This window comes from Condylura cristata, unplaced genomic scaffold, assembly GCF_000260355.1.
Source record: "Condylura cristata isolate star-nosed mole 26May11 unplaced genomic scaffold, ConCri1.0 scaffold00013, whole genome shotgun sequence".
Classification (NCBI taxonomy): domain Eukaryota; kingdom Metazoa; phylum Chordata; class Mammalia; order Eulipotyphla; family Talpidae; genus Condylura; species Condylura cristata.
Window position 1 is genome coordinate 16,117,444 of NW_004567114.1, and position 12,452 is coordinate 16,129,895.

Consider the following 12,452-nt stretch of genomic DNA (forward strand, 5'->3'; position numbering starts at 1 on the left):
GAGGAGGTCTGATACATATCTATTTCTATTCCTGCTTGATCTAATTTGCATAATTATAATTGGAATTAAACCATTGGTACTTAAAGCAGTAAAATTGTATAATCCCAAGAAAATATTTAATTTTATTCCAGCCTGAGTTTCTCTTTTATCTTGTCAGCATTTCAATAAAAATTATACTTTAGATTTTTTTCAGGATTCAGATTGTAAGGAAGATGAAATATTGACAGACTATAAAGCCTTCTACATATAAATACCTATATATAAATACCCGCTGTGCTACCAGAAAGGGCCCAACTTTGCTGTTTTTTAAGCCACTTTCAAAGAACTTCAGCTTGTTTCATAAAATTACTTAATGAAATTATTAAGATTGTGGTATTTTATGAGCTCTAGTTTGGGTCTATAAAATGTAACGTTATCTCTAATTATATATATATGGAAATTTTACAGATTCAGTTCTCTTTCACTTTTATCTCAAAGCTGGGAACCTGTTAAACTTGAGTATATTTTTGTTGTAATAGCAGTTGACCCCGTCTCTGAAGAAACAGTAATTTGGAAGGTAAAACTGGTAGAAGACATAGTCAAATGGTATTACTGGTATTTCTTTTTTGGAACCATAACATTGTAAAATCTTGAGCTGTTTTGCATGAGGTAGAGTATGATGCCACCAGCACATATACAGTTGTGTGGGAATCATGAATGACGTGGGAACCATGAATGGAGTGTAACTAGGCAGCTGCCCTTCCCTGCTTGCCTTTTATCTAGCACAGATGGGGTAATTACCAGCAAATATTAAAAATCAAAGGAGAGAACTTCATAAAAAGGAAATGGTTTAATTCCAATTATAATTATGCAAATTAGATCAAGCAGGAATAACACATTTGGAAATAGATCTGTATCAGCCCTCCTCTGTATCTGTTTTTATTAGTGAAGTTGTGTTTTAATTGTGATAGGTTATCACATTTGAAGAGTTTGCTAAATTATAATGAAAGGTAGAAAATTGGTACTTAAAGCAGTAAAATTGTATAGTCCCAAGAAAATATTTAATTTTATTCCAGCCTGAGTTTCTCTTTTATCTTGTCAGCATTTCAATAAAAATTATACTTTAGATTTTTTTTCAGGATTCAGATTGTAAGGAAGATGAAATATTGACAGACTATAAAGCCTTCTACATATAAATACCTACGTTTAACAGATACTTATCAGAGCTATGACTATTGTGGGATTTTTAAAGTTTGCTTTATAGATGTTATTTTAGCCCTCAATCCTGTTGACAGAAGTACTAAAGTATGATTATTTTACCAAAGTCAATTATTTGTTAAAATATTTCCTAATTAATATTAAAGATAGACAGTTCTTTTGCTAAGCTGCTTACTACCACATTTTGGTCTGTCTTTCTTCCATCACTCCTTTCCTTCTTTCTCCTCTTCCTCCCCATTATTTCTTTCCATTTACCACTTGTGAGCTAAACTGTTAAAAAAAAAAATCTCAAACAGCTAGGCTTTTAAAAATGACTGATTAATGACCCGATATTGCTCTCACTCAAAGAACCTGCCGTTCCTGTCCATACTAAATAGACTTGTGTTTTTGCAAGTGAAAAATTGCAATTCTCTTGGGCTAGTTTAGATTGTTTGTGTAGGTTTGGATTTAAAAGTAATTGGAAAAAAGATGTACATTTACTCACATATCAAATACTTATTGACTGTCTATTATAACATGCTAGCTACTGTTCTAGTGCCTGATGACATGCAATGAACAGAAATCTATCATATTTTCCTGTTCCTATTCAGGTGACATTCTGAAATTGATGCCAAAAGTTATTGAAATTTTGTCTCCATTTTAGGGTCAAGTTTCATTCCTAGAATAAATCACCATTAACCTGTTGTGTTTTAATCTGATTTTCTTATTTTTAACAATAATTTGTTTCATTAATTAAATTTGTATCAGTTGTTGTAGATTTTGTTACATTTCTGATTATGGTTTGCATATTTACCTAACTTATATGAGCCCTTTGAGTACACTTTTTTTTTTTTAAGCTTTGACTAGAAGTATAGATTTTGTGAACTATATGGGTAAAGGTCAGCTGCTAACATTTGAAAATTTTATTGAAATTTCATTAAAAAGCAATTAGCTTCTGTTTGTTTTTAAGAAAAAATTAGGTAGCCTAGGTTGTTGACTTATGTATTCTATAAAAAATTGGGATTAATCTATTAGTTACTTGTTAGATACCAAGTGTGACTAAGCAAAAATGTACAAAAGGAGGCTGGTTTTTGGTCAGGTCCAAGAGTATTTATATAATAACACTTATTATGACATCTACATTTTCTTTCTCTTTAGCCTCAACTTTCTGACAAATCTCCTATTGAACATCATGTACAGTCTTGTTCAATAATTCATTTTCTCTGAAACTTCCTTACTAATTTCCATCTTTTTGTGTGTTCCAGTTGTTCACTTGTTCTGTAATATCTTCTTTTTGTAGAAATCCTAAACCTTTTCTCCTGTGACACTCCTGGATTGTATCAATTATGAGTGAAAATCCTTCCTTCAGAATCACTCCTTTGATCACAAACACAGAAACTTCTCTTTCTCTCTCTTTGAATTGAGTAACATTGGTTCTATCACTGTTTATGGTTTATGGGACAGGCTCATAGTCCTGAGGTGAACCCTACCTCTTATGATACTTTTATCACCTGACCTTAAAATAATCCATATATTTCTCCTTAAAGTATATGAATTTCAAAATGCATCAAAATACTGAGAAAAGCAAATTACAAAAGAAAACTGACTGTCCCCAAAATAAAACTACCTTGATGATGTCAGTATGTTTCAAGGTGTTAGCCTCACATCTGAAGACTTGAATTTTCTGCGTCCTGGATTTAATGTGATGGTTCTTTTAGTAATGAAACTCATAAAAGAACAGTATATAAAAGAGTGCTAGTTCATTGATTTATCCCATAGGAGTTCTGGATAATTAAATATATTCTCCTATGCAGGGCATGAATCTCTCAGTTTTCTCCACCTCGGTTCTAGAAAACCGAATTACTAACAAAAGAATTATATGGTACACATGGTCAGAAAATAAAATTTAAAGAATTGTTTGTAAATGTCTATGGTGAGGCTCCCCTGCGATCCACTTCTCTTCCATGGAAGTCATGTGTACATAGATCCTCCTTATTTAACCAAGATTTCTGTCTTTCTGGAGGGAGTTCAGCTGACGTCTTTGTTTTTCTGACACTCCTCTGGTTTGCTTCTACTGATGCTGTTCTTTCTTTTCTTTAAAAAAAAAAAAAAATATATATATATATATATATATATATATTTGTTTATGCATACAAGAACTGGGGTGTAGGCCCGAGGTGTGGGTGTACAGGAATGAGAGGATTCACCAGAGACAGAGTGGGGATCAGAACAGGCAGATTTACTGAAATCCACTGCTGAGGGGAGCAGCTGGTGAGAAAGAAGAGGTCTTCTGTGCCATGTGGATTTGTTCCTTGGCCTGGGATGAAACTCACGCTGCAGTGGCTGCTTATAGCTTCATAGTGCTGAGGCTTAACATCTTACATCACAGGGAGACCCCATTTTCTTTTGTTATGTTGTTATGCACAGATTATTCTGGGCCATTTACCAGTATGTAATCATGTTACAACTCAAACTTGTGTTCTAGGGGTCACTCGGGAGTTAAAGTCATGTTCCCGCGCGGGTATGTCATCAATGAGTATGAATTCAAATTTTGTGTCACTTTGTGCCCTCAACTCTGTTGTATCCTTTAGGCGTATGTTAAATATGTTAATACTTGTGGATTGAAATAATATATTATAGAAGGCTTTCATAGTTACTTTGAAAAGCTATTATCTATTGTCCATCCAATTCTTAAAAACACATTAATTTCTCAAAGAGCTGATGGTATTTTAGAGAACTTTTGCTTTCTCTCACTAATTGCATTAATCTTGTTGATCTAGAACATATATTTTAAGCATCTGTTTTACACTGGGGTAAAACAGTGAAAATAACTTGTAAAAAAACATGAAAAACTACATTTAAGTTTGCATAATTTATCTTGCAAATTGTATTAAGACCTTAAATCTGTATATGCATAGAAAATACAAACTGCTTTTTTTTTCTTCTTCTAAACTTGAGTTGAACCTCATTAACCTTGATAGGCTATTTGTATTCATAAGATTTCCAAGCATCCTTGATCAATGATTCCCCCTGATTTAATCTTAGTCTCCATTTTCCATCAACTTACTCTTCTTGAAAAAAACATTTGACTTTTAAATTCAATGAAGAACTTCAAAGAAAGAAAAAACTAGGTGCAGCACATAATTTAGATTAAATGTTGAAAGTGATAATTGAGTGACAACTGACATGATTTGATTATTCATTAGCAGAAATTTTGGACTGTAGTGCCAGATTTACTTTTAAAGAGAAAGAAGGTAGTAGAAAGCAGATATAATAATATTTTTAGAGTGATTACTACAGTAGAAACAGGAGGTTGTTTCTGTTACTGTCATTTTGACATAGACTTTTGTGATTCTTCATTTCTACATAAAGTTGGCCACTTTGCTATTCAATAACGTCCCTATTCATAACTACTCTTAAGCTTTTAGAGAGCTGCTGTTTTAGAGTTTTTAATTATCAGGTCTGTAATTTCCTATTTTACTTCTTTTCTTAATCTTAGTAATTCCTTCCTTATCTAAGTGTGTGTCGTAAAATAGGGGATTTTTTGATACTAGGTAATTTTTATGTACTCAAATTAGATTACAAGGAAAACATATATTAGCAGGAAGACTTTATAGACAGAGGCCAAAACTTTTGAGCATCATGGAAGAGAGGACAGCCTTTGTTGTTATCCAAATTGACATTGGGGCAGAATACTAAGTTTTTAATTTTTCTGTAGTCTGAGTTCTTCATAAATTTGGCTTTTGGCAGGGATACTCTATACGTGGAAACTCTAGCATCAAGTAAAGCTGTATAGTTTTGGAAGATTAGTTCTCAGATTTTTTATTATTAAAATTTATTTTTGTTTATGCACGTAAGAACTGGGGTGTAGGCCAGAGGTATGGTGGGTGAAAGGAGTCACCAAAGACAGAGTGGGGAACAGAACAGGTAGATTGACTGACCTACCATGCTGAGGGGAGCAGCAGGTAAGCAAGGAGAGGTCTGCTGTGCCATGTGAGTTAGCTCCCTGATAGCACAGCAGTTAAACTTAGTGCTGTCAAGCTATCACTAGCTACTACCACATGAGTTCAGGACCAAGCTCGGGAGCTGCCTATAGCTTGATAGCCCTGACTTTAACTTGTGTGCCACCAGGGAGGCTTCTCAGATTTTTTATCTATATGAGAAATTTTAGGAAATTTAGGTTTTGTTAAGAAAAGCAGTTTTCTATTTTCTGTAACTCCAGATTGCATGAGTATTTCCATAAAGCCAGAAAACTAAATGTACTGAATATTTAAATTTTGTCTTTAAAGATCACTAATATAGTTTATAGTTCATCATCTTAAATGCAGTGAATAAAAAAATAATTTTGGACTAAAAATATCCATTATCAATTTTTTTCTTTAGTTTCTTAAATCATAATAATTTCTACTTCTTGTATTTTAAATATAAATTAAATTTTTTTTTGTAAGAAAAACTAATAGAAAATTTTGTATTCTTTGTGTGTGAATATGTGAGGTGTGTGTACAATTTGTGTGTGCAGTATGAAGTAGGAAAGGAGGGAAAAACTTACCTATAGATAGATTTACTATTCAACTGTGAAGATAAAATACAACTTCAGAAATAATTATTGAAGGGCCTGCTATGGAAAGATGGATGATCTGAAACCAGTGAGGTAATGTTCTTGCAGTAGCTAAGTAATTGATAGTTATTCACATCTTTACTATAACAAATGTTAAAAAGGTGTTAGTAGACTTTACAATAAGCAATTTTTTCTTAATTTTTGTAATTTTATTTAGAGTGATTTTAATTTGATAGCCTATCATCTTATGTGGAAAAGTGAATTGTTTTTAGGTTTTTATTTTGGGGCACTTTTTTTCAAATGGAGAAATGAGATTATATTCAGAAGTGATACTGTACTTTGTACTTAGTCCTAAACAATAAAAATGTCAACAAGTTCATTATACTCTTGAAAATGTTCAAATAGTATATCTTTGTAAAAATATCAAATTATTCATATGTTCTGAGAAAACATTCTTTTCCTTTTAAATGAGTAATATATGGCTAATATAAAGATCAATGTTAACACGTCTGTGCAATATATTAAATGTTTTTAATTTCTGGTACTTTACTTGGGTGCAGTATATGTATCATACACATTTTATTTTGGGTGAATTTATAGTGATAATATGTTAGATTGTAGTACTTCCTTGGAGAATATTAACAAATTAAGCAAACTTTTGGCAACTGATTAAAGAACAGTTTCTGCCTTTGTTAATGGTTGCCTATCAAATCTTCTTAGAAAAACTAGGAAATCTGGGTAGGACATTGATTTTTAAAATCCTGTCAGAGAGCTATCTGGACATAAGGACAGGTGGGGTCAAGTATTCTATTGAGGAGGGGAGAGGAGATTGACGGCTCCATGGTTGGCAATACTTTTCTGCTGAAATGTATTCTCAGCCTCAAACTGAGCAAGTGTTCACACAGAGTTTAGCCTAAGGAAAAGGAAGAGCCCTACTAATTAGCCCACCCTTTCAGCAGGGATTCCCTAGGAGTCTTGGCGAACTGGAAATGCATGAGTACTCATGAACACACCAGTGGAGCTTTAAATCTGTTTTCACTTTTTGTGCTCTAGCCTAACTGCCTACCTTGGCAAAGGTGAATCTTTTGGGGAGGAAGGTATTATCATGTAGGCCCTATTTTTTTTTTTTTTTGTATAATTTGCTGTACAATATTTAGCATGTAATAAAAATTTAGCTGGAATAGCAGGATATAACACTACTCAAAGCAAGATATAAAACAAGAGTAGACACACATATAGACTACACAGATATTGGTGTTAACAGAAATCAATTTTAAAATAATGGTTTATATGTTGGAAATTAGATATGTTGGAAATTAGATATTTAATTCTAGCAGAGCTCAGAAGTTATATATAGTAAGGCTCATTAAAAGTCTTAAGACTCAAAAAAAATGATGATAATAACTGAAATTTAAAGCTAGATAGATATGTAGGGCTTAGCAGATAATTAGACACTTTTTCCCTTATTACGAAGAGTTTTGTAAGGTTTCCATCTGTGTATATGCTTGGATTACATAGTTTAATAATGATTGGTTTCTGGATTTCTTTTTTTTTCCCCTCCTATCTTCTAGCCATCTGTGTCTTCTAATTGCCCACAGGAAAATGATTTACTCGGTCTTTAAGTCAGTATATTTTATTTAAAGGCCTATTAGTTGTTGGGTCTGCTGCTAGGATCTGGAGGCAGATAAATGAAATTAACATTTATTGTCCACAGTAAAGTCATAATTATTGAATTCACATAGCACTGAAGGTTCAGTATGATAGAGAAGTCAGACTCCTCAGCAAGGATGGACAGAGTCACCTTGATACTTTATTTATTTATGTATTTAAAAGATTTATTTATTTTATGCATACAGAACTGAGGTACAGACCAGAGGTACAGGGACAGTGAGGGGATTCACCAGAGATAGAGTAGGGAGCAGAACAGGCAGATCGACAAAATACACTGCTGAGGGGAGTAGTGGGTGGGTCAGAAGAGGTCTGCTGCGCCATGTGGGTCACCTCCCAGGGATCGAACTTGCACTGAAGTGGTTTAGGCTAGTTTGCAGTGCTGCATCCTAACCCACTGTGCCACAAGGGAGGGCCCATCCTGGCACTTTAAATGAAGAACAGAGACAAGGATGGAGTCTCAACCTTAGGAAGTGAACTTGACCTCCCCCTTCACTGTCCCTTTTATACTAAAATGGCTCTTGGCCCCCAAGGACAGGAGGATATAAAAGCAAAGTTTCATCCAAAAACAACAACAACAACAACAACAAAAACCAGCCAAAATGTCTTTCAGATAAAAGCTGGTACTTGGTGACAGAGAACAGAAACAGTGATTTCATAGTTTTGCAGGTTTAATGATTCATGATTATATCACATCTTCAGAAATATTTTTCCCTTTTATTTGGCCACAAGGAACAATACACACTCAGGTGGGGGTTTAATGTCAAGCAGTAAGAAAACTATCTTCTCAATTGCCTTGCTGGGCTTCATGGAGGGAAAAAAGTCATATATGTTGTCTCACTGGCTCTGTCTTTATTGACACTTAACTGTAAAGACTGAAATGCAGCCACCTCTCTGGCTGCCTGGGGTTTAGCATCAATCCTGTGATCCTGTCACAGATTCTGTCATCTCTGGTGGTGGAGGTGGAGGCACAGGGCTCCCCTGGCTCTCAGTTTGACTTACTCTTGAGTATCAACCACTTTCTGGCCAATGCACTTCCTTCAGTATTTCCTATACGGCTGGAAAGTGGCAACACCTTTTCTGTTTTTACTTATCTGAGAATGTGTTTATTTCATCTCATTTTAAAAGGATAATTTTGCTGGATGTAAGACATTAATTGACTTTCAGCATTTTGAAATGTCATTTCACTGATGTCTATTCTCCATTCTTTTCATAAAAGAAGCTGTTAATCTTACTAGTTTCCTTCATCCATGATGAGTCACTTTTGATGCTCATGATTTTCTCATTGCCTTCATCTTTAACCACATTGTACTAAGACTGAACACTTACTCATTAACCTCTTCTGGGATTTGTTGTTTGCTTTCTTATTAGTTTAGTCATTTGGCGAGAAATGTTCAGTGCAGTGAAACCTATTTTCCTTGCAGAGTTCAGCCTCTGATGTCAGTTCTCAGAGGGTGCAACTTAGAGTGTGTGCATAGTCTCCATCATCACCAGAGATGACTGTGGTTTTAACTTGGCTATCTTTGATGGTCTCGTTCCCTGGTCTCCCTGTTAAGTTTCTGGTTAGTCTAATTCTGTTGATGCCCTAGCTAACTTTTAGCCTGTCTCTGTCTATTAACTAATTTCTCTCTTTGTTTTCTTAACTTCTCTACCCTTCCTTTTCCCCTTCTTTTTCTTTCCTTTCTTTCCATCCCTCCATCTTTCCCTTTCTCCCTTCTCTCCCTCTCACAATTGACAGGATATAAACTGTTCCACAATCTGATTAAATTAAACTTGGGCCTGTTTGCAGGGGCAGAGTGTTGCTAGACTTTGAAATATTCTCTGATCCCAAGAGGACTCTTCTTAGTTGTGTCTTTCATTAATTGTGCCTATTAAACTTCTAACTGATCTATTGTTTTACTTGATACTAATATAGAAATCCAGTCCTCTTCATAGCTCACCCCCAAAATCTATTGTTTCTGACCTCATTCTTAGATATGAATTTTCTTATATTCTATTGCAAATATAGTCAATTCCCTTGGGCAGAGGTGTTGTGCTTTTTGTTCCTATCACCTCCCTCTTTTTATTAGCAGAACCTTTGATTACTGCATCGAAGTGGAGAGACTGTAGCCTGCTTCCCTCTGGCGTGACACCATACTTCTGCAAGTGTGCTGTTGGGTGGGGTGGTTGTTTTTGAGATTTTTCAAGCATCCCTTTCTGTTATGGAGCCTTCATTTTATGAGTGAACTGTGGCAGGGCATTTTAGGCTTACCATGCCTTCTACTCTACAAGTGAGTGCTGGTTGGAAAAGGAGCCAGTGTCCTTTGTGTTGGCTTTTGCAACACTAATCTTGGGGCTTGCCCCTCTCTGAGTGACTCTATAGCCCTAGACCAGAAACTGAGCACAGAGCAAGTCCTGTCTTTATTGACTATACTTTGCTGAGTGTTGCTTCTGTTGTACTTCGTTGAGGAGATGGGAAAGGTTGTGACTCAGGCCATAGATTCTCATTATGCTTACCAAAATTCAGTAGATTTTCTTAAGTAAATGTTTCTCCATTCACTTTGCACCCTTAGGACATTTTCCAAGTGCCGTAAATGGTTTTTATGTTTTAAAATAATTTTCACCAGTTAACTGATTATTTTTCTGGGAATAGTGTCTTTGCTGAGTTGCTTATACTGCTCTTCTGGAAGTGCTGCTCCCTGGGAGAAATAGTTTATATTATGAAAAGACAATATTTCTCTGTTTCAAAAAGACAAAAAGATGGAAAATAAAAGTTCGTAAGAGATATATAGGACACTGTGAAAGATCTTATACATATATGTAACTGTAATCCTAAAAGCAGAAAAGAGAATGGGGGAAGATGTAATATTTAAAGAGAAAATAAATCCGTTCATACTTAAGAAGCTCTAAGAATCCTAAGCAGAACAAATATAATGAAAAGTACAACTAGACATGTCATGGTATTAGTGAAATCAAAGAAGAGGAGAAATACCTCAAATGCAACTAGAGGGGAAACAAGACACATTGGTTTGAAAGATCAAAATAGAAATGACAAAATAGAAATAGAAAGATATCTGAGAACTGTTGAAAGGAAATGATTACCAGAAAAAATAGTCCTCACAAGTGAAGACCAAGTAAAGCTATTTCTGGAAAACAAAAACGGATTACTTCAATTTCAGCAGAATTGCACTAAAGGAAATATTAAAGGTAATTATTTGAAGGAGAAAGGAAGAACAGAGGTGCTATAGGGGATGATGATCAATATATGGAGTAAAAATTTGGGGAAAAATCTGTATGACTGTTGACTTGAAAACAGTAATATTTAAATTACTTATGAAATTAAAATTACATAAAATTTTGCTTAATTTGGGAAGTTATGTACTGAGTTAGAGTGTGTAAAGTGTCCTTAGTTCTAAGATGAAGGAAGCTATGAAATTACTAGTGATTTGCATGTTAATAAGTTGGGGTGCACATAGCAATCTGTAAGATGAACACTGCAAGAGGCAAAATAGAGATATGACTAATACAAGGGCAGGAATGAAGCCATTAAAAACAAATCATGACATTATTCCAGCAGAGCATGTTGTCCTAAGTTTTTATTTTTTTCTGAGAACTAAATATATATTTTTTTATACACTTGAGTAATTTTTAAAATTAGAAAAGAAAATATTCATAATTATGATCTGGAACAAGATAAGGACTCTACCTATTGATACAAAGTAGAAGAAACATGATAAAAAATAGAATGACATGAGGACATGAGAGTGATATGATTGGTCTAGGTTATCACTGAACAGATGCCCTTCAGTCATGTTTGGGATACTTTATTTCTGCCCTGTCCAATTTGATTAGCTGTATATATCTAATTGAGTGCTTGAAGTGAGAGCAGAGTGTCTGAATTTTTAACTTCAGTTTTAAATTTTAATTTAGACATAGGTAGAAATTACGGGCAGTGTGACTGGATGGGGTGCAATTTGATTGGGAGGCATGTCTTCCTTTTTCATTGATATGGAAAATGCATGGATTTTACTTTGGATATACAATGTCTCTATTGGGTGAGTGTGGTAGTCTTGAAGTTTATTGAGAGCCTGATTAGGGAAACATTCCTGAAAGCCATCTTTTTCTGTATCTACTGAAGTAAAAAAGGGATTATTACTGTGATAAAATCTTCATTTCAAAATTTATCATCTTAACCATTTATAAGTGTGCATTTCAGTGATGTTAAGTACTTTCACACTGTTGTGTGCTATCACTGCTATCCCTCCCCATCCCATGTAACTCTGGATATATTAAACAATACCCCTCTATCTCCTGCCTCCAGCCCCTGGCAATAACCATTGTACTTTTATATCCATCTAACTTTGACTGCTCTAAGTACCTCATAATAAATAGAATCATGTAAGTTTGTGTCCTTTTGTGATTGGCTTATTTCACTTGGTACAATGTCAGTGTTCATCGATATTGTAGCAATTATCAAGATTCTCTTAATTTTAAAAACAGAATAAAATCCAGTGTGAATATGGATGTTCAGGATCTCCTTAATGGAAGCAGGACTCTGCTTCCATTTCTTTTTCATATACACCCAGAAGCAGAACTGCTAGATCTTGTGGTAACTCAGTGTTTAACATTTTGAGGAACCTCCATAGTATTTTTTTTCTATAGTGATGGTTATTTACATTTTCACCACCCTGCACAGGACTCCAATCTCTTCACCTTCTTGCTAACACTTGTCTTTTTCTGTTTTGTAGTAACCATCCTATAATGTGAGGGGGTTTCTTAAGGGATCATTATTTTTGTTCAAAAAAAATTTCCTTTTTTTTTTTTTAAAGTATATGTGCTGCTGAAACAAACATACAATATTTACTTTTTTAAAAATTTATTCGTACAGAACTGGGGTACAGGCCAGAGATGTGGAGGGTGAGAGGCTTCACCAGAGACAGAGTGGGGAGCAGAACAGGCAGATCGACGAAATACACTGCTGAGGGGAGCAGCGGGCCGGTCAGGAGAGGTCTGCCTCTCCATGTGGATCTCCTCCGGGGCAGGGGGGGATCAAATTCATGCGGAAGTGGCT

General features: G+C 34.8%; 1 protein-coding gene across 1 annotated transcript in view; it reads left to right on the forward strand.

The window, feature by feature from the left end:
* Nucleotides 1–12,452, forward strand: part of CEP128 (centrosomal protein 128kDa) — a 173,644-nt gene that overhangs the window by 70,317 nt on the left and 90,875 nt on the right. The gene's annotated exons all lie outside the window — the stretch shown is intronic.